Here is a 25273-nt window from a genome sequence, read left to right as displayed (position 1 = left end):
GTACCAAGAGTCCGCAACAGAGAGAAAACAAAAGTGCAAGAAAGAACAAAATAGGGCAACACAAAGGATCAGCGGTGAGTGCAGCTTAACATGTGTAGATACAAAGCTAGCGATATCTGACGTTAGATAGTCGTTAAAACTCTTACGCTAACGACTTGAGTTAAAGGTGCACAGCGAGCATATCGTGGCTCAAAAGCAAACAAACAAGTATACAAGATCCAACATCGCTGTTTCTTGGTATGCCGCGTATAAGTTCTTCGCCAATCCTGCACATTCTGTTTATAAGCGTGCTCCAATCGCAAAGCACCACAATCGAGGTATGACGACAAAACCACAAAACAAAGAGCAATTGCAGTGGGTAGACTAGCGGACGACCATTTAAGTATGCATGCCTTGCAAACGTACAAATAGCGCGAGCGGTTATGAAGAGAGCCACGAGGAATCAGACTGTTCTTCCATATAAGTATACCTCTTCCAACCAGTTGCACTGAGCGGTCTCAGCTTGAAAACCGTTCTCATCGCATAACTCCAAGGAAAGTTCTTGCGTAGATATGGTAAAGCTTTTCTTGGATTCAGAAAGCACAATCTAGCACACGTGGCGCGGGGACTGCAGCTAGAGCTCGGGCTTGGGACGACGTTCTGAGCGTAGGACTCTGCCTCACTCAGCACATTTCTTGCACATCAAAAGGTGCGCGCTTAGTTTCGAAACGCGCAAAGGAGACGCACGAAAGAAGCCGCACAACGCCCGCAGTCCTTCAAAGCAAACTGGCGCAATACGATTCGAGCGAAGAGGATGAAACGTTGAAAAAGAAAACGGCGAGAATAGATTGAGGGTCTTCCCAGTTTTCCTCCGCCTATCTCGCGAAGCGGAGGAATCCTTTCGGTACATGCCGCTGCCTTGGTTATACGCACGCATGCAGTGTCACGGGAATCAAAGAAAAGCAGTGTATACATGCGAGAACGCGGGACGGGGCCCAGAAGCACTCCCGTTTTGCCGCACTGCAGTCCGCGATGCTATCTATAGTGTAGTATAAGCGGCACTTTCCCGGCGAAGACGACGACATATCACGCGGGTAGTGCGACCGATGCCTCCAGCTGATACGGGCTTGCCCCCGCAATGCACCGCCGGAAGACCTGCCTCCGCCCTCCCCCCCCCTCCTTCTCCAACCGCGGGGCTATATCCGTGTAGGAAGAGCCTTATATAAATATATACGCTGCTTAATGTGCGAGCGGGCCGTTTATATCTCACGCTCGGTGCGCATTGTCGGATGACTTTGCGGAGCAAGGATTCGCAGAGTCAGGGCTGCCCCCCCCCTCTCCTCCTCCCGCCGCTCTTGCGTGAAGGGCGAGACGGTGCACTCAGTATATTGGGGAACTGCCACGCGGGTGCCGAGGTGTAGGGTAGGTTTTATTTCGAATGCGATCGTCCCTGCTGCGGCGGCGGCAGGGAACACACGTGCCAAATATATCGTACACCGCGCGCAATGCCCGCCACCCACGACCCCCCATAAAAGCGGGCGGGCTTCGTTTATTTCGTCTCTCAACATATTAAGGCGACCGCCTCACCTGCCCGATCAGGCAAAAGGTCCGGCGTGATCACAGGAGGGAACGGAAAGATGAAAGATCAAATTATCGTGGCCCAAACGCACGGGCAGCACAATCAATTTTTCACTTTCACTTTCACTTTATTTCCTTAAAGACCCCACAGGGGGGGTGTTACATAAGGGGTGGGTTGTACAACAAAGATACAAAAGCCACAGGTTAACATTGCAGATGCATTGACACACTTTGAATAAAACGTGATGGACAGGTGATTGAAACAACATCGTGGGGAAGGTCATTCCATTCTTTGGCGGCGCGGCAGAGAAATGATGCAGAAAATGTTGAGGTGCCAGATCGGGGTCGGAAGACTTGAAGTGGATGGCCAGTGCGGAGAGAAATGCGGAGAAATTCGTCTTGAAGTCATAATTATTACGTCACGGTAACCTCACAGGCTACGGCACCCTGTTTCAACGCGATTCCATCATGGGGTGACGACACCGTCACGTGATAATGACGTCGCAATCGCGTTGACGCTGACGCCAACGGGAACATTTAGCATTTGGTGAAGCACCTGAGCCTTCAGTCTTAACTATGGTCAAATACGTATATTGGAGACGGATTGAAAGCTGAGCTCGTTGGTACTTAACCGTTTCCGCTACAGTGACGCGGACAAAAGAAACAAAGAAACCTATGCACCTATTTTTTTTTCATCCGCTTTCTCATTTTTTTTCCTGTTTTATGAACGTTCAAAGACACATCTATCATCCAATTACAGCCACGTGACGGTCAAAGACGTGTCCATATGTTTCACCAGCGGGCACGATACGGCACACAGAGCTCATCGAGAATTACGACGGGCCATATTGAAGAAATCATGACAAAACGCTTCTCCGTCAAACTCTCATGCGCGTAGGCCGTGCAGGTCAAACGATACAACGAGGCCGCCGGCGGATAAAAGCAAATCTAGAAGGGATGGCTTGCATTTTTTGTGCATTTTTTTATACTGGCGCGTAAGCAAACTATTCACCCCCCCCCCCCCATTTTCCCCCATGGCTCAACGTGACCTTCGGCAATGGAACATAAGGCTATTACGCAGAGAAATCGAGAGGAAAACACTAAAAGAAAGGGATGTTAGACCTCACAAGCGTCTCTTTTTACCAGCCCCTCCTTTCCAGTTCATAGGCCAGCGACCAGATGGCGCCACGGTAGAGACGCTCGAGGCGCCACATACTCAGTGCTGCCTTTAGGGTAAACAAATGGGAAGGGGGGGGGGGGGGGGGGCAAACGTCGTTTCATTTACGAGCGCGTTTGACCTAGAGACTTACCGACCGATAGACGCGAGGAAAGACGAAAGATTGAGACAAACAGATAAAACCTCTCGACATCAATGCGATGGATTGGAGGAGTCACTCTCTCTGCAGACGGAGCGATTTGGGCGATAAGAAGTCCCGTTAACGAGCAAAAAGTCGTATAAATACCGTAATGCACGTGGTACGGGAGGCACGGCAAGGAGCTTTTAAACTGACACTGACACACACACACACACACCACACACACACAAACACACATACACAGAGAGACAGTGGGGAGGGGGGTAAGAGAGACCCAGAAGAGAAAAAAAAAAACAAAGTACAGAAGCTAGCTGCAGCCAGTAAAGTGAAAATTAATGTTCCCAGCCGAGGGGATGAAACGAAGCAGTGACGAAAGTTGCGTCATCGCCTGCCGAGTCCATCGCAGACTATGGAGGCTTCCTACTGGCCCGGTTTTCTCTTACGCTTTTATATTTTACGACCGTTATAAACGAACGCGGATCTCATTAACTGTGCGCCAACTTCTCGAGGAGCCGGCCTTATGTATGTGCGTATATGCTGTATATATGGCTGCCCTGTTCAGTGATGGCAAAGTGGCGCCACCTAGCTAGCGGCCTTCGAGCTGCTTCGTTAAAAATCCCAGGCAGCCAGCTCACCCGCTGATTGAGATCGACGCTCCCTATCGCCCACGCTGGCTGCTTTCGTTTTCTTTTGATTTGGTATATATTCATGTCGTTAAACTTTCATTTAAAGACTAAGCTGTGTTTACCTTTTATTATTTTAACCGTAGAAACAGAGAACAGCAGCACGCGACAGTGCTCTCATTGGCAATACAGCTAGGTCTTTGTAAAACCAAAAGAAAAAAAAAAAACGAAAATCGAAGCGACAAAGTTGTCCAGTGGTCCATTTAGGGGTCAATTGGTCGATTGAATAACTTTAAGTAGAGTTCACACTCAAATTTCATTTCAACATTAAACTAGACACTTCAAAAGTCACAACAGTAATGCTGTGGGGCGAGAACAAAGAAACCATTAAGGCTTCACAAAGGCTTTCGAACCTTTAGACAACATAGCAACAGCAACAGTCATTACACAATATAAAAACAAACGTTACGTACGAAAGGAACAGTGCGGATGTCTTACTGGAGGCAAATATTTAATGTTCGTTGAATATTTACTTTATTGAAGACATTCCTGAAGTTGTGTCTATATCCAGCTGCCGTACTACAATAGAACCTAGGAGAAAGAAAGAAAGAAAGAAAGAAAGAAAGAAAGAAAGAAAGAAAGAAAGAAAGAAAGAAAGAAAGAAAGAAAGAAAGAAAGAAAGAAAGAAAGAAATGACATTTTACTTCCCATGCACAACTACGGTCCGATAATGAGGGAGACCGTAGTATAGACGGCACTTCTTGTGTTCTTTAACACGCACCAACAGGCCACAAAACACGAGCCTAGAGCATTTCACCTCATTCGAAACGTGACCGCAGCGATCAGGATATACAACCTTTGTGCAGCTGCAGTGCTCGCCTGCTAAGCCTGAAGACGTGGGTGCTGTCAGGGTAACACATCGGCGCGAAATGCAGCATGTCGCACTTCGCGCTGGATACCGTCATGACGCGCCGGTCGCGCCTGGCGTCAGACTACAGAATGGTAACGTAGCGTCGCTGTGCCCTGTGTGCGCACGCGTCAGCGTTACGTCGTAGTCCTTCATGATGCGCTCACGGCCGTTTCGCTAGCTACACATATATAACAAATTGGTGTTACGGAACGTGAATGGATGACGAAGTAGCTCTACATATAATAAATTTGGTAACACCTGACGGGAATAGATGACAAAGGTAAACGACCCATCCAAACATGACAATCATGACAGAAAAGTCATTTACGGCGTAATTTACCTCCACCTCATAACGTCGTGCTGATTTTAAAGTGACATATCAACTTTCCTCATTTGTGCATCGCATATCATCGATCCCAATGTACGTGGGATGTGCCAATTTTTTTTTGCAAATATTTATATTTGCGCGCGCTTGCGTGCGCGTGTGCGAGTGTGTGTGTTTGTGCGATTGTGCGTGCGTGCGTGTGAATCGCGACGTGAATTAATAAAGTCATGAAGCGTCGAATGCACCAACCCAACCGTATTTATGAATTTCCACCAACCGTATAGCGCTGTTAGTTTTGCCGTTAACCACCCTGTTTTATGTCTTCCTCTTTCATTCCTTCAAAACAAGCTCTGAACTGTAAACAAAAAATGGTGTGTTGCCGAATAAGTTTCGCCAATGAGACGCTCTCTCGGCGCTGTTTTCCCCACGAATCCGACACCTTACACGCCTACGCCCAAGTCTTCTAATTCCAGCGAAAGGGAAATAAAAAGAACAAAATCGCTTTACGCGTGGGGTACCCGCGGGCAGTGAAAAAACAGGACATTATTTCTAAGCAACGTCGTTACAACAACCGTGGGAAACGCCTGACAGAAAAACGACCGCACAGGGCAACAGTGCCGGCGACTCATCCGTGTGTGAGCTTGTCTACATCCTCCGCCAGGGCATGACAGATGTTACGTCACATGCAGCGTCGCCAACGTGTCGCGACTCGTCGCGCGCTCGACCGTAACCACGGCGCGCATAGATGCAGCGTGCCGTGAATCCGCAACGAGTGGAGTAGTTTGCGAAGTTATAGTTAGTCAACGACAGATCGTTTCCCAGTATAGCAGCGATCTCCTATATACGCCCCAGCGACACGCCCTGAAAACTGGCCTTGCAGTAATACGAGTCAAAGAGACGCAAAACAAAGTAATAAAAAAGTGCCGGAAACGAACAAGTGGGGGTAGTTTTAATCAAGAGCAGGATGGCAAGATGGCGGACATCAGCACTGGGAAAACATCGCGCTTCGTCTGCTATGTATGGTGGGCGACGCGAGTCACCGGTCGTCTGCTTCAGCAGCGAGCAGACGACGCGGCAATGGCGATAATTTCGGAATGTGACATCATACTACAGTGGTTAGTCAGAACGATTACGATCTAACGTTCTCATTAGTACGCTCATTTGGGTGTTACGTGTGTTTCCGGCGCATATGAATGGAGTGACCACATGATCGCTTCGCTTTAATTGTTAACCGCCGTTCTTCGCGCAATAGCGGAAGCGCAGCGCGGACGAATCGCGTCTGCCTGCATGTGGCGTACAGATGTGGGAAACAAAACGGAGTATAGAATGACGTTGCAACAACCCGTTGAGACGTATAGCGTACGAGTACTGCTGTCACTTTTGTACGAAGGAACACAGTGAATCATGCAATTCTGCTGAACAAACGTGACATTATCGGCGACAACCGCTGTGGTTTCCACAATCGATTACTAAAAGAGCAGCTTGTCGACAGTTAACGGATGTAAGTTTTCATCTTCGTGAAATCAGAAAGGAGCACCATTGTTCGAGTCATTTAATCCCGGGTTATTTCATTACGGACATCATCGACTTTCGCCGTGTACCTTCAAAAACAGTTGCGCCGGCATTTTCAGCCCATCAAAAGGCTCGTGGAAACGGAAAGAAATCTCAGACTTATACAGGTAAACGTGCTTTGGCATCCTGACTGAAAACTCACGCCGAAGCAGCAGGAGTTCATCGGTTTCGAAACGAAGAAAACAAAACTTGAGGAATTCCATTTCCCTTTTGTCCAACATTCTTTTGCTCTTGTCTTTTGAACAGCATATAGTTTATCGCGAAGATTAATGGCAATAATATTATCTGTAGTTTTAGGTCCCAAAACGACTATATATGATCACAAGAGACGCCGTAGTAAAGGGTTCCGGAAATTTCGACCACCTGGGATTCTTTAACCTGCACTGACATCGCAGAGCTAGTAGACGGGCCACTAACATTTCGCCCCCGCAGTTCATTTTTTTAAGGTAAACAGCGCAAAAAGAGAAGACAGAAGTAGGAAGACACAGGAAAAGAACTGTTCTATGTCTCCCTACTTCGCTGTCTTCGTTTTTCGCGCTGTTTACCATAAAAAATCAATCTATACCAACTTGTCCAATTTTAAATACTACGCCTCCGCATAAATGCGACGGCCGCGGCTGGAATCGAACCCGCGACCTTCGGCTCAGCAGCCAGCACCGATACACCGCGGCGGACGAAATTAATGGAAATGTGACTTCGTAATATGCGGTAACCAGTCTAAACTGACTAGACGTCGTTCTTATCGTGTCGTTATCAATAAAGTATACATAAAGACAAACGCTAACAACGCTTTTATGGCGTTTGTCCACGCAAAAAAAAAAACCACCACACCGCCCATAAGGAAAGCTTGTCGACAGGTCAAGTAGCAACCTACTTACGCAAGCATTCGAAGACGGCCACTCCGTTTAAACAGTGCCACATTTTTTATTTTATTTTTTTGCTGTACCTTTTTTGCGGAGACCGTAATTCAAGGGATTATATCCTCGTCTTCGCTCCACGCAAGACGTGCTTGTTGTGCATAGAAAATTTACTGCAGTGCGGCGACGTGTTAAGTGTGTTCCCGCATGCATACGAAAGCACGACTACTCACTGCGGAACAAGCGGTGGCAGAAGCACATATTTTACCTATTTCGTTTTATAAGAACTGTAATTGCTCGGATCCCAAATGCCGAGAAAAGCGCGATTACGGATTTAATTTATGTCAGCTGGTGTTTTTGACGTGTACCTACATCTATAGGCACATGGGCGTTCTGTGCATTTCACCCCTGGCCGAAATTCGCGCCCCGCCGCGGACGGGAATCGAAGCCGCGCCCTCCAACTAACGCGTTTTGTTCAAAATTCGAGTACCGTCGACTGCGCCATAGCATTTATCGTAGTGGTGTGAATGTCACTTGCTTCCGTGTGGGCACAACGTCGCGAAGTAAGAAAGTTAGAAGCTGTTGTCGTGCTTCTACCATTGGTTTTTCTTCGTTACAGTGAAAACAAAAAGACAATATAGAGTGACAAAACTGCCTGTTCTGTCATGAAACGTCCCCTTCAAGAACGATGTAAAACTTGACTGAAAGTTTTCTTCTGCTGCGCGTGCGTGCGTGTGTGCGTGTGTGTGTGTGGCAGTTTGGGCTATAGTTGGTATGAGATGATGATAGTTATAGCGCGAAAACAGAACGGCGACATAGCGCTCGTCTCCTTCTTGTCCCTTTGTCGTCGTTCTGTTCTCGCGCTATAAGTATGATCATAACCAAATAGAGCGTCTCATATAATCAACCACAAACAGTGAAACTCAGGAAAATCAATTCCACAAATCAATGGACGGTTTTATCGTTCCTCTCGTTAGCGCGTAATTCATTCGCGGTAAGTCATGACGCAGATACTCTCGGCGAAGGTACAAGCGCGAGTCACGCAAAGTACTCGAAAATTGCCCCCTTGCGCCACTTCCGTATCATGCGTGCAAGTGGCCGCACCGGTTTGGTGCCTGTCGCGCACCACTCATCCCTGACACACAGCGGCTAAGATGACGTCATACAAGTAGATGCAACACCAGAGAACGTGCGTGTGCAGGCTAAACTCTCATTTCCCGCAAGAGCTACGTGTTCTTTGCGAACATGAATTGTCGACTAGATCAGTCGACGCTACGTAAACGCGATGTACGAAAGCATGACGGAAATCGGGGATACGCTCTACATAGCGCTACGGCGTACGTTACAGTATACAGTGGCCCCGACACAGTAAAATTAGTGTAATGAAAGATGACGCTTTCGTGGTTAGAGACAGGCGAACAAACGCCCCGAACCACGAACTAAGCAAAGGATGCGTACAGAGACCTCCTCTAAGGTGATTTTGTTTTCGATCGAGTATATTTGTTACAATGAGATCTCGAGTAACGTTCGTCGTTATACAGTGCACTTTGTACAGTAAGCAATCAACCAGTTTGACTACAGATGCCTATAGTTTAGATGAGGCTACATATTAAATATTCTAGAATACACAGTATATTCTGTAAGCACAATCATGTGTAAGCACCGAGAACAATAAATGGCACCACTGGTTTTTCGTTACGCGTGCGAGTGGCCCAAAAAAAAAAAAATCATCAGATCCCACGTACCTCGGGAATCGACGTTACGCGAAGCATACGCGGAGCGAAGGTGACACTGTTAGCATTTTTTTTTTTTGAGTGACACGTCATGAAACAAAGCTTAATATATGTATAAATATTGCATGCGCAGACATATGCTGAAGAGTACCAAATGTTTATATAACCAGTTGTATGCACTTGCGCAATGATTTCAACAGCGCAATGTATATTACCAACACCAGAAGCTATTATAAAGCGCCGGTGCGCGCGAGGGTGGTAGCCTTGGACACTGCCACATAAATCAACTTCAGCGCATGGCACCTAACTACAGTTGACGTAAACCAACAGGAAGGCTCTATAGGAGTACATATGTAATGTTTCTAAAATTGGATAAGCAGCACTGCAACGACAAATGACATTTCGCAAACATTAAAATGTTATTTGAAAAGTAGTTCCGATACCTGCTGTGGCTTTGTGGTAGAATGCTTGGTTACCACGCAGAATACTTGGGTTCGATTCCGGCTGGGACCCTGATATTTATTCCTTGCATTCGTTGGGAGGTGGGGGGTCAACGCTGCCAATGTCAGGTTTTTTCTTGGCGCTCACGCACTAACATTGTCCATGTATGTTCTCATCGTTCCTGGGTTAGATACTTGAAGTCTAAATAACCTGTGGCACATACACGCATACCAGTGGCACATACCCACGGGCGGGTATGTGCCACTTTCCAGCGAGAAGTGCTTGACAACGTACGCGACAGTACTGTGACATTATTCGTGTCTTGACCAGCCCGTCACATTCGTCAAACCTTGTGTCACCCTCCCATTCTAATTTTGTTCACGATAGATAGATAGATAGATAGATAGATAGATAGATAGATAGATAGATAGATAGATAGATAGATAGATAGATAGATAGATAGATAGATAGATAGATAGATAGATAGATAGATAGATAGATAGATAGATAGATAGATAGATAGATAGATAGATAGATAGATAGATAGATAGATAGATAGATAGATAGATAGATAGATAGATAGATAGATAATGCTTCGATTTAAAAGAAAGAATGTCGGTCGAAAAACTCTCCATCACGGACATGCTGGAGGTAAGCAAGTATGATTAAAGAATGCTCTCCTCTCATTTCCCAAAACTGATCATCCTCCAAAGATCCTTCGAATACTTTGAGTGTGCATGCGCAACGCACGTGTCTCGACAAGCCTACTTCATCTGCACGGAGGGAGGTGGGCAGAATCTCGAGTTGTCATCGTCTGCTAACAGCGTGGGGCAGGGCAACGGCTTCGAAACGGTGGCACGGGCCAAGCAACGCCGGCGTGTATTTTTAACCGCTCCGCGACCCGTACCTGCACGCTGTAGGTCCTTAGCGCACGCCGTATATATCGAAACAAAATAAGTAACAATAGTAACGCCGTAGAAAAGACGGGCAGAGCTAGTGAGCCGGAAAGATTCACAGGTGAATAGCAGACGACATCATTCGAGGAAAAGAAAAAAAAAAGCAAGCAGACGACACGAAGGCAGGTGGAACAGACGGCGGCAACAAGCTGTGAAACGAATGGGAAAAGGCGCGGGGTGTGGCAACAATCGCAGGAGAGTCAACAATGAATTGCACACTATTTGCTGCCCTCCAGAGGGTAGCAAGTTCGAACGAAAACGTTGCTTCTCAAGTCCCGGAACAACAACTGCATAGGCATGACGTCCACTGCTCTATAGCTGAGCGCTGATAGCAGTCATCTTTTCGTTTGAGTAACGAGGAACACTCTATAACGTACACTGAAAAGTCAGGCGAGCGTGACAGCAGTGTTCTTCATCTTCGTTCCAATCATTCCAGCCATGTCGTCTTCACAAACAAGTCTAAACCTTATAAGCCTAAAAGCTCGAATTGGAGGCAATACAAAGTGCGAAGGCGCCAGACGGAATGTTCAAACATTATTAAAAACAATGAATATGACTCAGACAAAGCCTCGTTTTTCGAACGGATGGATAAAGAAAATGCTATCAATCCACAACAACGAAGAAATATAGAAAAACGCCATGTGATTCACCGATTTTCACACGATGATGCTATCGCAAATCGTCATCCTGACTTCTTTGGAAATTGAAAGCAGTTACATGCCGATTTAAACCAGATGGAAACAACAAAGGAACTTTTTAGTGACTCACAAAAACGATCAGTTCCTGTTTCACCACGCGAAGCCTGCGTTGCCAAACAACGTCGAGAAGACGAAAACGAGAAACGCATGACAAACGCAACTGATATGTCTAGCCGGTACCGCGAACACACTTATTAGCGGGTCATACCTGGCGAGCGCTGCTTTCTTCTTTTTTTTTAGACGAAAGCGCTCTGCACACCTGGGTTCGCGGAATCGAGAAGAAAAAAAATCATGCAAGTCATTGCGGAAACAACTGTTACGACAGCGACGAGAAACGCGTCGGGTGCAATAGCCTAGAGACGTTTTGAGTCAGTCACGAAAGAGGGTTTACGACACCCTTTGTTCTGGCGAAGCGCTACACAAGTCTCGACGTTGTATGTCGATAACTAATACTAATAAACAGGCGTGAGGCGTCACGTCGATCACGTGATGGCCAGATGGGGTTAAATAACGTCTGCCCAACACTGCAGGCAAAAACGGACACGCGGCGACAAGTTGTCACTGAGGCAAGTATAAACGGCGGCAGACCGCAAGAATAGCCCCGCCGCGGTGGTCTAGTGGCTAAGGTACTCGGCTGCTGACCCGCAGGTCGCGGGTTCAAATCCCGGCTGCGGCGGCTGCATTTCCGATGGAGGCGCAAATGTTGTAGGCCCGTGTACTCAGATTTGGGTGCACGTTAAAGAACCCCAGGTGGTCAAAATTTCCGGAGCCCTCCACTACGGCGTCTCTCATAATCCTATGGTGGTTTTGGGACGTTAAACCCCACAAATCAATCAATCAATCAATCATTCAATCAGACCGCAAGAATAACCCCACGAGCGCTGGCCGTCGTCTGCTCCCCGAAACGAGTCATGCGCGAAGCAGGTGCGCATGCGCAGTCGGGCTTCGTGCGAACCGCGAAAGACAAAAAGGAAATTAGCTGCAGCGCACGCGTTGGTCCTTAAGGGGCAACAGATGTCATCGCGCGACCACTGTCTGAGAAGGCGAGGACAACGATGTCGAGTCATCAAAGGATTGCTGTCAGCGACCTCGCTACGCCATGCAGGCGTGACATGTACGAGTTAGTAAAACAGACACGCTGATTCATCGCGTCTGGTTTGAAAATTGTCTGTTATACACCGTGACAGGCTGTTGCTTAGCCGCGATAGCCGAAAATAAAACGGTTAACGTGACGTATACAAGAGGTGGTTTGACGTATAGTTTGATCGAACGATACATCAAACCACCTCTTGTATATGGCACGTTAATCGTTTTATTTTCGGCTAGCGCGGCTCGACCTGTTGTTGATGCGAAATAGAAAGGAAGAAATAAAGAACAACAAGTTGCTTCCCAGCCGGACGCGCTCGCAAGCTGGAGGCGCAGGTGACAGGCGTTTATATAAGGCCCAAGTGCCTGCTGGCCGCGATTGCTGTTGGACGAAATCATCTGCCATGAACACGGCCTATTGTACAGGTGCGATCAAAAGTGTGCAGACCACGGGATCGCGTGGCAGAATGCATCGACGCGCCAGCTAGCGACGAGACACGACGAGACACCTGCTGCAGGGCGCATGCGCGTCCCGTCTTATCACTCAATTGGCTTCTCATGTCGCTCTGTTGGACGCGGTTACAGCGCTCGTAGCCAAAACGACAACTGGGTGTCGCTTTTTTCGCTCCATCGAATCTGTGCCGTTCTTTTAGGCAGCGGCTGTGACGGGGCCGGTTCGAGCGCCAGCTCGCGTTGCTATTCACACCAGTTGATTAGGATAAGCATAGCAAGCATCGCACAACCCGACGAAGCCAAACGCACAGAATTAGGTTTTCTCAGGCCAGCTCGCCTGTGCAGCGCTAATCCAAGTTGCACTTAAATGAGCTTAGTTAAGACAAAGTGGATGTAGCCGAAATTAATGAAATGTAGTCGAGTACTTCATGACCTAAATATGCCAGGCATAAGTAGTTTAACTTAAGCCCAGTCCAGCTTGGTGTTTTCAAGTTGAGCGAAGTTAAGCTTAAATGAGCCCATATGAGTCGAAATAAGTACAACCAAATCTAATCAGGCAAAGTTCATCATGCTCATTTTTGACCTAGCCATGTAAAATAAGCCTATACAAGGCAAACCTTATCGCGGCCAATTAATCTATGTCGACTTTTCCCCTGAGCCCACAGAAGTCAAGGCCAGGAAGATTAAGTACTCTTTACCGAATTCATACTGATTAAGATAATAATATCTAATTATTGCCAATTATTATGAATAGTAGTTATGACTGAATATTAACGTGAAATCCAACTGAAGTACCCTTTATATTGCAATTTCACGTGTCATAACTAGGCTAAATATGCATCACTAAGCTAATTAGGCAAGCATCAAGGTAACTATAGAAAAAACCTGATTAAGCTTGGTTGGTCATACCATCATCGCCCCGCAGCGGTGGTCTAGTGGCTAAGGTACTCGGCTGCTGACCCGCAGGGCGCGGGTTCAAATCCCGGCTGCGGCGGCTGCATTTCCGATGGAGGCGGAAATGTTGTAGGCCCGTGTGCTCAGATTTGGGTGCACGTTAAAGAACCCCAGGTGGTCGAAATTTCCGGAGCCCTCCACTACGACGTCTCTCATAATCATATGGTGGTTTTGGGACGTTAAAGCCTACATATCAATCAATAAAACAGAAGTAATTGACGAAGCTGAAATCGAATTCTTATAAGCTCAGAGAATCCAAGCTCAGCAAGATGCTGATTACTACTGACCGAGTCGAGTCTCATTTACTAACATATAAATCTAATTAGTCTTAACATTATTTATAAATATTACTGAATATAGTTTTTAACGTCGTAGCCCTCCCGAAGTACTCGAGTTTTATGTCGCAGAATTATGCAAATCACGCCTCGATCCGTCTAATATAGACATCTGTTGCTGCATAGGAAGCTTCTGAGAGTAAACGTGTTTAATGCAGTGTATTTATTCACGTTTGATTAATTTCGGCTACATCCACTTTGTCTTAACTAAGCTCATTTAAGTGCAACTTGGATTAGCGCTGCACAGGCGAGCTGGCCTGAGAAAACCTAATTCTGTGCGTTTGGCTTCGTCGGGTTGTGCGATGCTTGCTATGCTTATCCTAATCAACTGGTGTGAATAGCAACGCGAGCTGGCGCTCGAACCGGCCCCGTCACAGCCGCTGCCTAAAAGAACGGCACAGATTCGATGGAGCGAAAAAAGCGACACCCAGTTGTCGTTTTGGCTACGAGCGCTGTAACCGCGTCCAACAGAGCGACATGAGAAGCCAATTGAGTGATAAGACGGGACGCGCATGCGCCCTGCAGCAGGTGTCTCGTCGTGTCTCGTCGCTAGCTGGCGCGTCGATGCATTCTGCCACGCGATCCCGTGGTCTGCACACTTTTGATCGCACCTGTACGTATTAGGCGTATATGAATCTCCTATAGCTTTCAGGACTATTCAATCACTGCCATACGACCAAATTTCGTAACACTTCCTTTTGGTTTTGTCACCCGTTGGTCTTAAAGAGAGGAGAGCGGGGAAACACTTGTGTCCTTGAAAAGACTTAAGTGCAATAATTTATAATTAGCATTCGTAACCTTCGCGTCTCCTACAATACTCCCCGTTTCTTAGAACCGTTTTTTTTTTTTTTGGCGGGGGAAGGGGGGGGGGTTGAGTTCGCAATCGCCAACAGTGGCTCTACAGGTCGTGTTGAAGTTTCCCGCGTACCTCTTTATGCGAACCTTATTGCCACATGGTGCGCAAGTGTCTCATACATATCCAAGATGAAGTCAGAATGAACCACCCCTTCTTAAACGACACATTCCAGTAATCGAAGTTGTAAATTGCGTCGATTCGTCATTGTCAAAAGGCCGATCAGTTGAATTACTCTTACAACAAGGAGTAAACGTAGCGGACACCCTGAGATTGCATAGAGGTCGCGATTTCTTGTGACAGCACCTCGCTCGTTTGACAACCCCGGTAACACTTGTAATAGATGCGAAGCACTACGGGCAAATAAGGTATATTAGAAAGCACACGTGGTTGCCGGAAATAACCCTTTCCTATATAAGGCCTTACAACGCACTCGCCAGGATGACATCATCTATACTCTGCCATCCTTCTTTTGATCGACTCTCGTTTAACTCCTTTGGCTGGCAGTGATGTAGCGCGGATCGCGGGTGATTTATATACACCGCCTCCCTCGAAGCCGGGCTATCGAGGACACTTCGAAAGTGATTGCATTCTCTCAACCGGACTTCGCATGCCACCCGCAGAGTCTAAAGTCAATTTATTTTCGATCGGTCGCGGCATCGGTCAGTAATGGACGCGCGTTAGCATGGGGGGGTGTTGCAGTATCCGCGATCACGGAGAATTCGCAACACATCCTCGGTGATGGAGAAGCCCACCGAAGGGGGCGCTTCTTCTGACAGCGGGGAAAGTGTAAGGCGCAGGATTACGTCGGCCCTGTATATTGAAAGGGGCATGACTTCCCTCCACAGTCAGAAATCAACCACAAATCTCGTTCGGAGGCATCAATGACACTCTAATTGATGAGCTGGACGTTCACCTTGCGATCATACTCTCTTTGCTTTTTTTTTATATTTGACGTGACATGTCGACGCACAGTGAAGTCGCAGAGTATCTTGTGCATTCGCCTAAAAACGACTCGAAGACGAAAACAATCTGTTTTGTTGTTTTTTCTTTTGTTTTTTTTCAATCTGGTCAAACAGCTGTATACTGCATGATCCCCTCACCCCAATACCTTTCTGCCCACAACGTGGCTCTATGTTGTCTCTTAGATCAGTGTCATTGGAAGATATATCTACAAACCACGTGGTCTTGTACAGCCTCCGGAATCGGCCCGGCTTTGACCAATCGACGATGCCACGTGATCGTGTCTTCATGTGACGTCACCTTACGCGACTTCACAATAACGTCATAACGACGTCCCACATTTTCGAGACCGAGACTTAGTGATGACGTGAAACGGTGATGTCATCAAGATCACCACCACCATGCTCTGGATCACTACCGCTAAACGTCAACAAAGTGAGAGCACGTACATGGTCACTTGAAACTTCTAAGTTAAATATGCAACTACACGCACACAAGACACGCTTTAAAACGCGTTAAGCCGTTGTACACACCTAACACGCTCACGCCTTCGCGTCTTTTGATTGGCTGCGCGTATCCCGCATTAAGTCGAAACAAAGTATCGACTTCTAGGTTTACGATTCGGCGCACTCCTTCTCCATAGAAGGTTCGAACGAAGTGAAAGCGATAAAGCGGCGCACACCGCCGTAAAAAGCCTACGCGCGCGTTCCCACCGACGTTTCGTGCGATAAAGAAGGCGTGTTCTCGCCTATTGTATCCGATAGAGGCGAAACCGATACGCGGAGAACGCCTCGTTCACATTGCGACAGCGTCGCTTCGCGAACGCGACGAACAGTACACACCGACAGCGAAGGCACCTTGTACGTACATATTATACTTGGAAATAGACTGCCCACGCAAGTATATACGATCGCTTATTGCGAGCGACTGTACTGTCGCGATTCGGCGATTCGAATCGCAAGTCGGTACGCCGCGATTCGAATTACAATTTGAGCCTTCAGACAACGCTTTTACTCTCCAGAGCCAAGACTGCGTGCGACTTCTCAGTAGGACAGTTAAAAAAGCGGTTTTATGGGAATAGTATCACGTCGGCGAAAGCTCGTTAAGACGATGTACGAGCCGCCTTTACGGAGAGGACACGCGAAAAAAAAAAAAAACTTATTGCGGGAGGAAGTCACGGAAGCCCCCATTCATCGACCGCGCTAATGACGCGAAAATTACGTCACACCGTCGAGCTATACTGATACAAAGACGAAGTTTACGACGCTATATAATAGTGGCTCTTCTTTTCTGTCTTCGGATTTACGGCCGGCCTGACGAGGAAGCTGGCAAAAATTTCGAATTTCACCGTAGCCGTTTTTTTTTGTTTTTTCACGAAGATGCCTTATACCAGAGTCACAAGGTCACGCTTGATCACGATGGGGCCTGATCTGTATCGAATTTCTTAATCGCGAGTGTCTCTCTTGAACGAGCTGCTGAAGAACGCGATCCCTATCGAGCTCAATCACGATCAGCAGTGCGCTGTGGGGCACCGATATTAGTCTATACGCTGTACCACCGCCGTCGTAACAGTAATTGTAGAGCAGGCAGTAGTAGTAGCACTAGCAAAAGTAGTAGTTCTAGGCGTCATACGCATCATAGTGATCGGGAGCGAGTACAGAGTAGGTGGGTACTATAGAGAAACAGATTAAACAATCTGGTGAAGCTCGAAATAACGGTTATCACGACGATGTTGCATTAAACGAAATCAAACGAAATGATGATGAAATGAAATCAAAGTAAAGATGACCTTTTTTTGCACCTAAAGCCGTAGTAACAATAATTGTCAACACAGCTTCACGGTCCTATATTGCTCAAGGCAGAAAGAAATAATTTTAACTTCTTTTTTTTTTAATGAGCTTGGTCAAGAAGAAGTATGGCCAGACAAGTCGCGGCGCACTTTTCCGCAGCTATTCAAGGTCGCTGAGGTATCACAGGAAAAAAAAAAGAGAGAGAAAGAAATGGTTGAAAAAGTTATTAAGTTTCGAGGGCCTTTCAGAACAAGCATATATGTACAACACCCGTTAAAAAAAAAAGAAGAAAGACGTAGCGGCGCCACTTGTTCATTCCACGTAGCGCTCACACCAGTTCACAAGAGTATACTTGGCTTCGTCTCAACGAACTGTCTTAGCGGCCTGGCATCCTTAATATCTCATTTCTTTAAACTGTACAGACTCTTTTTCTTTTTCTTTTTCGCAGCCACTCTATTTGATCCACGGCGACTCGTACAAGTCGTGCAACGCGTTCTCCTAACAAGCCACACTCTCTTTCCCAAGCGTCGTCCACTATAATTGGGCAACATCCTCTCCATCGTCGGCAGCTGCCCGATAAGAAGAATCCAACGAGTTCAAATAACAAAAAAAGAGAAAACAACTGCAGCAAAGAAGAAGAAGAGGCCATAGAGCACCGCCAAAGACGCACGAGGTCGAGGCCAAGGTCAAGGACGAGCACGAGGCGGCGCTGCCGCTGCGACCGCGTTATATTTGACAGTCTCGCACCTACGAAACTAGGGAGCCTCCTACGCGTCTTTTTCTCGTCGATGAAACAATTAACAGAGGCGCCGCTTTATCTGCGAGTCCTCTAGTTAGTTTTATCCCGAGTAGAGAGCAGGTCGTTTCACTTGAGATGTTTTGTTTGTTGCACCTCTCTCTCTCTCTCTCTCTCTCTCTCATTTTTCAGCTATACTACGCTAGTCCACGGAGGAAAAGTCAAAGCGTCAAGCAACGGCGAGAATTAGGCCAGCACAGCCATGCATGTCCCCTTTCTTTCTTTCCTCCTCTCTTTCTTTCTTTCTTTCTTTCTTTCTTTTTTGCACATGATAAGTGGTGCAAGCTGGGCTGTGTTTAATTAATCACTGCGTCGTACGTAGCGGCAGACGTTAGTGTGGCTACAACACGCTGCTTCTCTGCATGCTGTCGTTCTCTCTCTCCCGCCCACACACTTTGTTTAATCATTATCACTTTGAATCTCGCTGTTGCAGCGAGAGCTCTCACGGGATCGCGTTCCTAATCTCGTCTGCGCTGCATGTATACGCTCCGAGTGGGTGTTCTACAACACTGATCTATACAAAGTGTAGCAGACATGTTGCCAAGCGTGCGTGCGCATGCATATGTGAGAGAGGAGTTTGAGGAAGCGTGGCTGATCCTTCTTTCGAGGAGTCGGCAAGACACACAAAGCGAAACGTGTCTTCACGGGGGTAGTTGAGCGTTTATTGTGCACTATTCCGCAACTGGGGTAAAGGAATGAATGTTACAGCAACGAATTGCAATGTGGCGCGAAGCTTGCAATGTGACAAGCATCTCGAAACTTGCCACTCGCACCTCAAGCAGAAAGCACGCACGAAATTAGCATACACATGATGGGGAGCACGGACTAACAACTATCAAAGCTCGACACCTGAAACACGGTGCTCAAGCAGAAAGGTAGACGCACGAAACAAACGCAAAAATATACACAAGACGAGCGCGAACTGTCACAATTCTTATTTGACATGTGAGCAGCGTGCTCCTCTCATAAACACGGCCGCGGCAGCGAGCGAAGTGACCGTGATTTCTTTTAAGTGCTGTAACTTCAAAGCAAACTCGCGGTGGAAGCGCATCTCGAAACTTACCACTCGCACCTCAAGCAGAAAGCACGCACGAAATTAGCATACACATGGGGAGCACGGACTAACAACCATCAAAGCTCGACACCTGAGACACGCTGCTCAAGCAGAAAGGTAGACGCACGAAACAAACGCAAAAATATACACAAGACGAGCGCGAACTGTCACAATTCTTATTTGGCACGTGAGCAGCGTGCTCCCCTCATTAAACACGGCCGCGGCAGCGAGAGAAATGACCGTGATTTTTTTTTAAGTGCGTAACTTCAAAGCAAACTCGCGGTGGAAGCGCCCGAATGCCGAAATAAGCGTGCGAGCAAGTGAGCGACTTTGAACACGACACCTGGAGGCACGCGCGCACACTAACGCGCAAGGCGGCGCTAACGAGCCTTGCAGCATCATAGCAAGGAACGACTCCGGGATGCGAGCTCGAAGCAGGCCGCAACGATGACGCAAGATGAGACCCGTGAAGGCAACTACCGAGCGAAAGTTCAACGCCGGCGGCAATTAAGATCCAAGTTAGAAGAAGCTACACAAAACACGATGCCCCACCCCCATGATCCACCCGCCTCTACGAGGTCACACTCGGAAGATGGCAAACACGAAGTTTCACGACAATCTCGGTACTTCACAAGATACAAGCAACAAAGTACTCCGACCCCAACTGTGACTACTGCCACGAGCCAGCAACGACGTAGCATATCCTCAGGGAATGCCCCGTTCACGATTCAGGCCGAGCTGCTTTTATGAAAAAAGCCCAACGTACCCTGCCTCAGCTACAGCAAGACCTGGAAGGGACTACCACCTGGATACTTGAAGGTCCATGCACTCACCAGAACCAGGCTGAACCTGTGGTGTGCTGCCTTGCGCACAATCGCCATTTCCGGCCCTGCAGTAACAAGCTGACCAGTTTGAGGTCACCTGAGTTCTTTTTTTTTCCTACGGTGCTGAAGCCAACAAATGAGAGCACATTGTAAGTAGTCCAATAAAGTTTTGAATCAATCAATCAATCTAGGCGAAAACCTTCTGAGCGAGTGCACCCAACGCTAAACGCGCGCTTCTCACGTCATCGCACTACTAACGACGAAAACACGCTTAAGTTGCTATGCTCTGAGGACCGCCAGCGGTACACGGTGTATAAAAATGGCCTGCGGTTAGCATCTTTGACAACGTGCGCTTCGTGTTCTAGTGGTTCCACCATGCGCTGCGGATCGACAGGTCACTGGTTCGACGTTCCGCAATAAAAATATTTCCTTGTTTGTTTGTTTTTCTTTGCAATCTATTAGGAATTATATTACAGCGTCATATCCGTGCGGGAAATACTACGTAAGCGGAGCCGTGGTGCGCCCCGGCATAAAACACTTTCATCTTCAAAAACTCGCAACGGTTCGTTATGCGTTCGCCTAACCGGACTCGAATGCATAGAGCCATTTATACTCTTCTTCTTTTTTTTTTTTCTTCTCAGTCGACGTATTGAGGCTGCCCCGTCACCGATTGAAAACTGTTTCCACTTAACGTGTTCAGGATCGGAGGAATTGCCAACTTTCTTGCAATGCCTTCAACAAAACGAACGCAGCGCTAGTGCTGCAACTCTACGCGTCCTTGCGCTTCCGATGTTGACCTCAGCGCTGCACCTTGGCGATCAATGGGAAAGGCTGTCACCTTAATAAATTAACACTCGGGTAAAGTGAGGATGTAGAAGAGCTAATACATATTTCAGATTTGCGAGTATTAGACAAAGAAATGCCACATACTACTATAAGTCCAAACGCTCTTTAGGCCTTTGATATCTTTTTAGACAACTTGGCAACACCACTGTAATTTTAAATACAAAGAACTCTCCCGGGTTTCCAGCGCCCTTCGCGGTCATTCGCGCTCAGCCAGTACAGCCACCATCGTGCGCCCAAGAAAAGGGGAAAGGGGGGGGGGGGGCGCCGACATTCCCCTGCATGGTATCAAGTGCAGCGCGAAAAGAAGATGCACAAGATGAAATAGGACACAGGTGAGGCTGGACTGATGGTTTTCATCTTGTGTATCCTCTTTTTGCGCTGCATGTGAAACCGTCGGAAGTTCAATTAACTTGCCCAGTTTCGTACGCTGCTCCAGTTCCCTTAAGACCCCGTTTTTGTGCTGTCTTCTGAACCAAAAGGACCTCGGTGTGCTGCTGTCGGAAAGAGAGAGAAAAGGGGCGCTTGCGATGTAGCTTAATTCGCCTCTCCTAATGGAAACTCCGAGCGCGCCTGTGGCAACAGCAGTACGGATGCTGTCCCCCTTCCAGGGTGTTGCGCGCGGTGCAGCGAAGTCATTCCTTTTGTCATCATCGCGCCCTTTGTCCACTCGTACAATTTTAATTCTAACGCCTCCATCAAGACGATTAGATTTGACGACCGCGGTAAGGAAGCGACGGGTTGACAGCAGGCCCCACGCACCAACGCGAAACAATGGCGCCGTTTAATTGGAGACGCGCTGCCACCCAGTCGTCTCTTGCGCGAAGATGACACTTTTTTTTTCCACGCTCCAGATCATTTGCGAGAGGACGCCCCTGTGCAAACAGTCTCGCGCGTTTCAAGACGACGCTGTGGCGCCGCGACGGAACACCACGGCGCCAGGCGACTTCGACGCTTGTTGGACGTCTGACACGCGAGCCCTCGACTTGTCGCCAAAGCAATTCACGCATCCATCCGGAAGATTAAACCGTGAAGTTTCTTTACGACGAAGCTGTTTCAAGAGTCTACCCTGCACTGTCGTCGTCCTACTGGTAGCAGTATTCATAAGCGTGCTCAAGACAGCTCCCCCCCCCCCTTCCTCCTGTGCTTACATAAGAGGGGCCCCTTAGGTGTTTCCCCCTATAGCATTACTCAATCAAACCTGTGCATTCGTTGTTTAAAGGGCAGGAACGAGTCTGGTGGTCTGGTAAGATTTGTGACGATAGTGGCAGCCGCAGAACCCTTCATTTGGCAGTCTAAAACTTTCCATCTTAATCTTCCGTAAAAACCATGACCTAAATACAAAACTTGTTACACATTCATTTTCATTTTTTTCATCCGTTGTTAAGCATATTGTCTTCTGCGCAAAGCAAACGTGTGAGTGGAGGGGGGAGGAAAAGGGGACACTGTAATTAAACCTGGCCCCGATCCCCCAAATAGGTATCTCTGCGCATGCCTATAGTGGTGGTGGCAGTGGTGATAGTAGAATTCATATAGAGTTCCCTAAAATTAACTAGAGGCGACCCTGGCACTGCGATCGTTCAGCGACCATTGGAATGATGGGTATACAGTACACGAATTTGCCTAGTCTTCGTAATTGCGGGCGGCGAATCGTACTCGTGGCTTCGTTTATTGCTGCGTTTCGGTTTTGTTTCGAAGGAGGAAAGAACAAACCCTTTTGATCTTTGTGAGCCGATTCGAAATGGTAAGCCTAAAAGAGTAAGGTGGCGAAGCGCAACCGCTGAACATTTGGTCATTTTTCTTTCGTGAGAAAAACAGCTCGAAGCCAAACGAACACACGCGCAGTCACAAGTACGAAGATTAGAAAAATCCGTGTACTACACTCATCATCTCTTACAGCTGTCCGTTTTATTTTAAACGTCTTCGTTCTATCTTCGTGCGAGCTCGTGACGACAGCATCCCGAGCGTCTTTTCCTGTTCGGGCATGATCGCACACGTACACTCATTCGGGGCGACGACACCGCCGCATACAATATTTGTCAGCCAACGTCGGGCAAGTCGCGTCACGGTCGCGGAGGCACGTGAGCATCTGCTCGGTAGTGACGCAGGCTTTTTGGGGCACAGCCAGAGGGATGAATGCGCAAAGCCAGGTCAACGACGCTGGGGCACCCAGCAACGACAATCGGACCTTCTTTTTTTTTTTAAGACGATAGTCTTTCTTGGGGACCTTCGACTAAAATTTTTGGTCTGCCTGTCTGTCTGTCTGTCTGTCTGTATGTACACTTGTCTGTTTGTTTACTCTTAACGGCATCGGGTACTGGAAACGGCCCACCCCATCCGCAGCGTCCACCAATGTTACTCAAGGTTGAACGTTCACGCTTGTGTAAATGTCAATTAAAAAGCAATTATTTCGCGTGTCTTGGGCACCATAACAACACGTATATAATTTGCATGTGCGTGTTCTACTAGAAAAGGCATACATAAGTAATTTTAAGGACCGTAGCGCTTATCACACTGCGCTGACCATGCAACGCTGGCACGAAACGGGGAGTGTTTCCAGAGCTTTGCTAAGACGAGACGGTAGTGACACCTACCCATCGCCTTGCGTTCTACACCTTATCACCTCTGAGACGGGCGCGCACACCTGTCTCAGAGCAACGTGCTTTGGTTTTTCTAGAAAACTGCCAGATGGCGCTCATGTCTCACGTATAACGTGTTTTGATGCACTCGAGGCACTCTAACGCAGCGCCTCCAGAATACCACTCACCAATTTTCTTGAGCAGAACATCAAATAAATGTCTTGTTCACTCTCTCCACACGCAAGACTACCGTCTTTCGATGACATGCAGACACGTGGCCATTTTTTTTTTTTTCAGTCTAAAGCGGAAAGTCTTTCTTTAGAACGTATCGCTCTCTGGTACTCTAGAAACTTGCTCGCGCTGTGCTTTATATTCTAACCCACATAACAGGCGTGTTTTTCTGGCTTTATGAGTAATACTTATCACTGTCCCGTACCGTGGGGGTTTTCCTTGCTTTTTTTTCTCTTCAACTAAGCCTGGATGCGCACTCAACAATCAGGATAGCTCAAGACAAGGTGATCGCTCCAAATGGAGACAATTAGTAGTGACATTATATGTCCTAATAATAATTGTGGAAATTTCTACATCATAAAGGCCCGATACGGTTATGTGAGACAGTGTAGTGGAGGTGTGCCGAAACTGCGGACACCACGAGTTTCGTAACGTGCACCTAAATGTGAACCACGAGCCCCTACTGCAGTTCACCTGCAACTAAATGCGGCCACTGCGACCTTCGCGTCAGCTGTCCAGCACCACAACCGCCAGATTAAAGCCGCGCGTCCCGTACAACTTAATCTAAAACGATATACTTGTTCGTGCGTACTTTCTTCACTCCCATATGTAGTAATAATAATTATAATATTAATAGATGGGGTTTAAATGTGTACCGACACTATTTAGACATTGTACCTTTCTCGTTCCCTTGGTTTGCAGTGTTAGCACGTTCCCCGCATCCGAGTCAGCCAAAGTGTAAAATATGTTTAACTTCAATTATTTTGTCGTAAAGCATCAGGAATTCAGCCCCACGGCAACAGGCATTATCATGACGAGTCGACACAGTTCCACCGACTTAGCGTCCTACATGCAGTATACGGCACATGGACCACTGTCAGGTGGGGGGGGGGGGGGGGGGGTCATTGAATACGATAGTTGTTTACATCGTTGTTCATTGTTTACATGCATTGCAAGCAGATGAGAGATCTGCCGCTGGTACGTCGCGAATCACCATCTCTTCGTGACGTCACGCTGCCATGACACGTCACAGAGAAGCCACTCACTCGATGTCGAAACTTGAAGAGTGTTTTTTTTTTTAGTAACTGTATATAAGTAGAGGTTTCATGCGGTATTTAAAATACATGCGATGCATTCCCCCAGGCGCGACAGTACTATTTCAGGGTTGTCGAAAGCCGTGCTCTCATTTAGAGCAACAATCCCGAAATATTTAAAATGCACGTCAGTACCGCTCTAACGTCACGAAACCGCGATATGGTTATGGGAGGTGCGCTGTAGTCGAGGGCTCCGGAATTTTCGACCACCCGGGGCCCTTTAACATGCACCCGGGAATCAAGCTCTTTCGCCTCCATCGAAAATGCGGGCGTCATGGTCGGGTTGAAACCCACGAACTTTGTGCCAGCTGTATAGAGCACCATATGAACTGGACCACCGCTGAACTAGACCACATCGGCGGGTAACCCCATACGTTCCAATAAAATCAGAATAGAGGAAAACGTTTTGCTCAGTGTCAACACTTCAAAC

The 25273-nt window shown here is 47.4% G+C and overlaps 1 protein-coding gene across 5 annotated transcripts in view; it reads right to left on the bottom strand.

Moving 5' to 3' along the window:
- Positions 1–25273, bottom strand: part of AdamTS-A (ADAM metallopeptidase with thrombospondin type 1 motif A) — a 439465-nt gene that overhangs the window by 183668 nt on the left and 230524 nt on the right. The gene's annotated exons all lie outside the window — the stretch shown is intronic.

The sequence above is a fragment of the Rhipicephalus microplus genome, chromosome 9 (genome assembly GCF_043290135.1).
Source record: "Rhipicephalus microplus isolate Deutch F79 chromosome 9, USDA_Rmic, whole genome shotgun sequence".
Classification (NCBI taxonomy): domain Eukaryota; kingdom Metazoa; phylum Arthropoda; class Arachnida; order Ixodida; family Ixodidae; genus Rhipicephalus; species Rhipicephalus microplus.
This window is presented reverse-complemented; position numbering and strand designations above follow the sequence as displayed.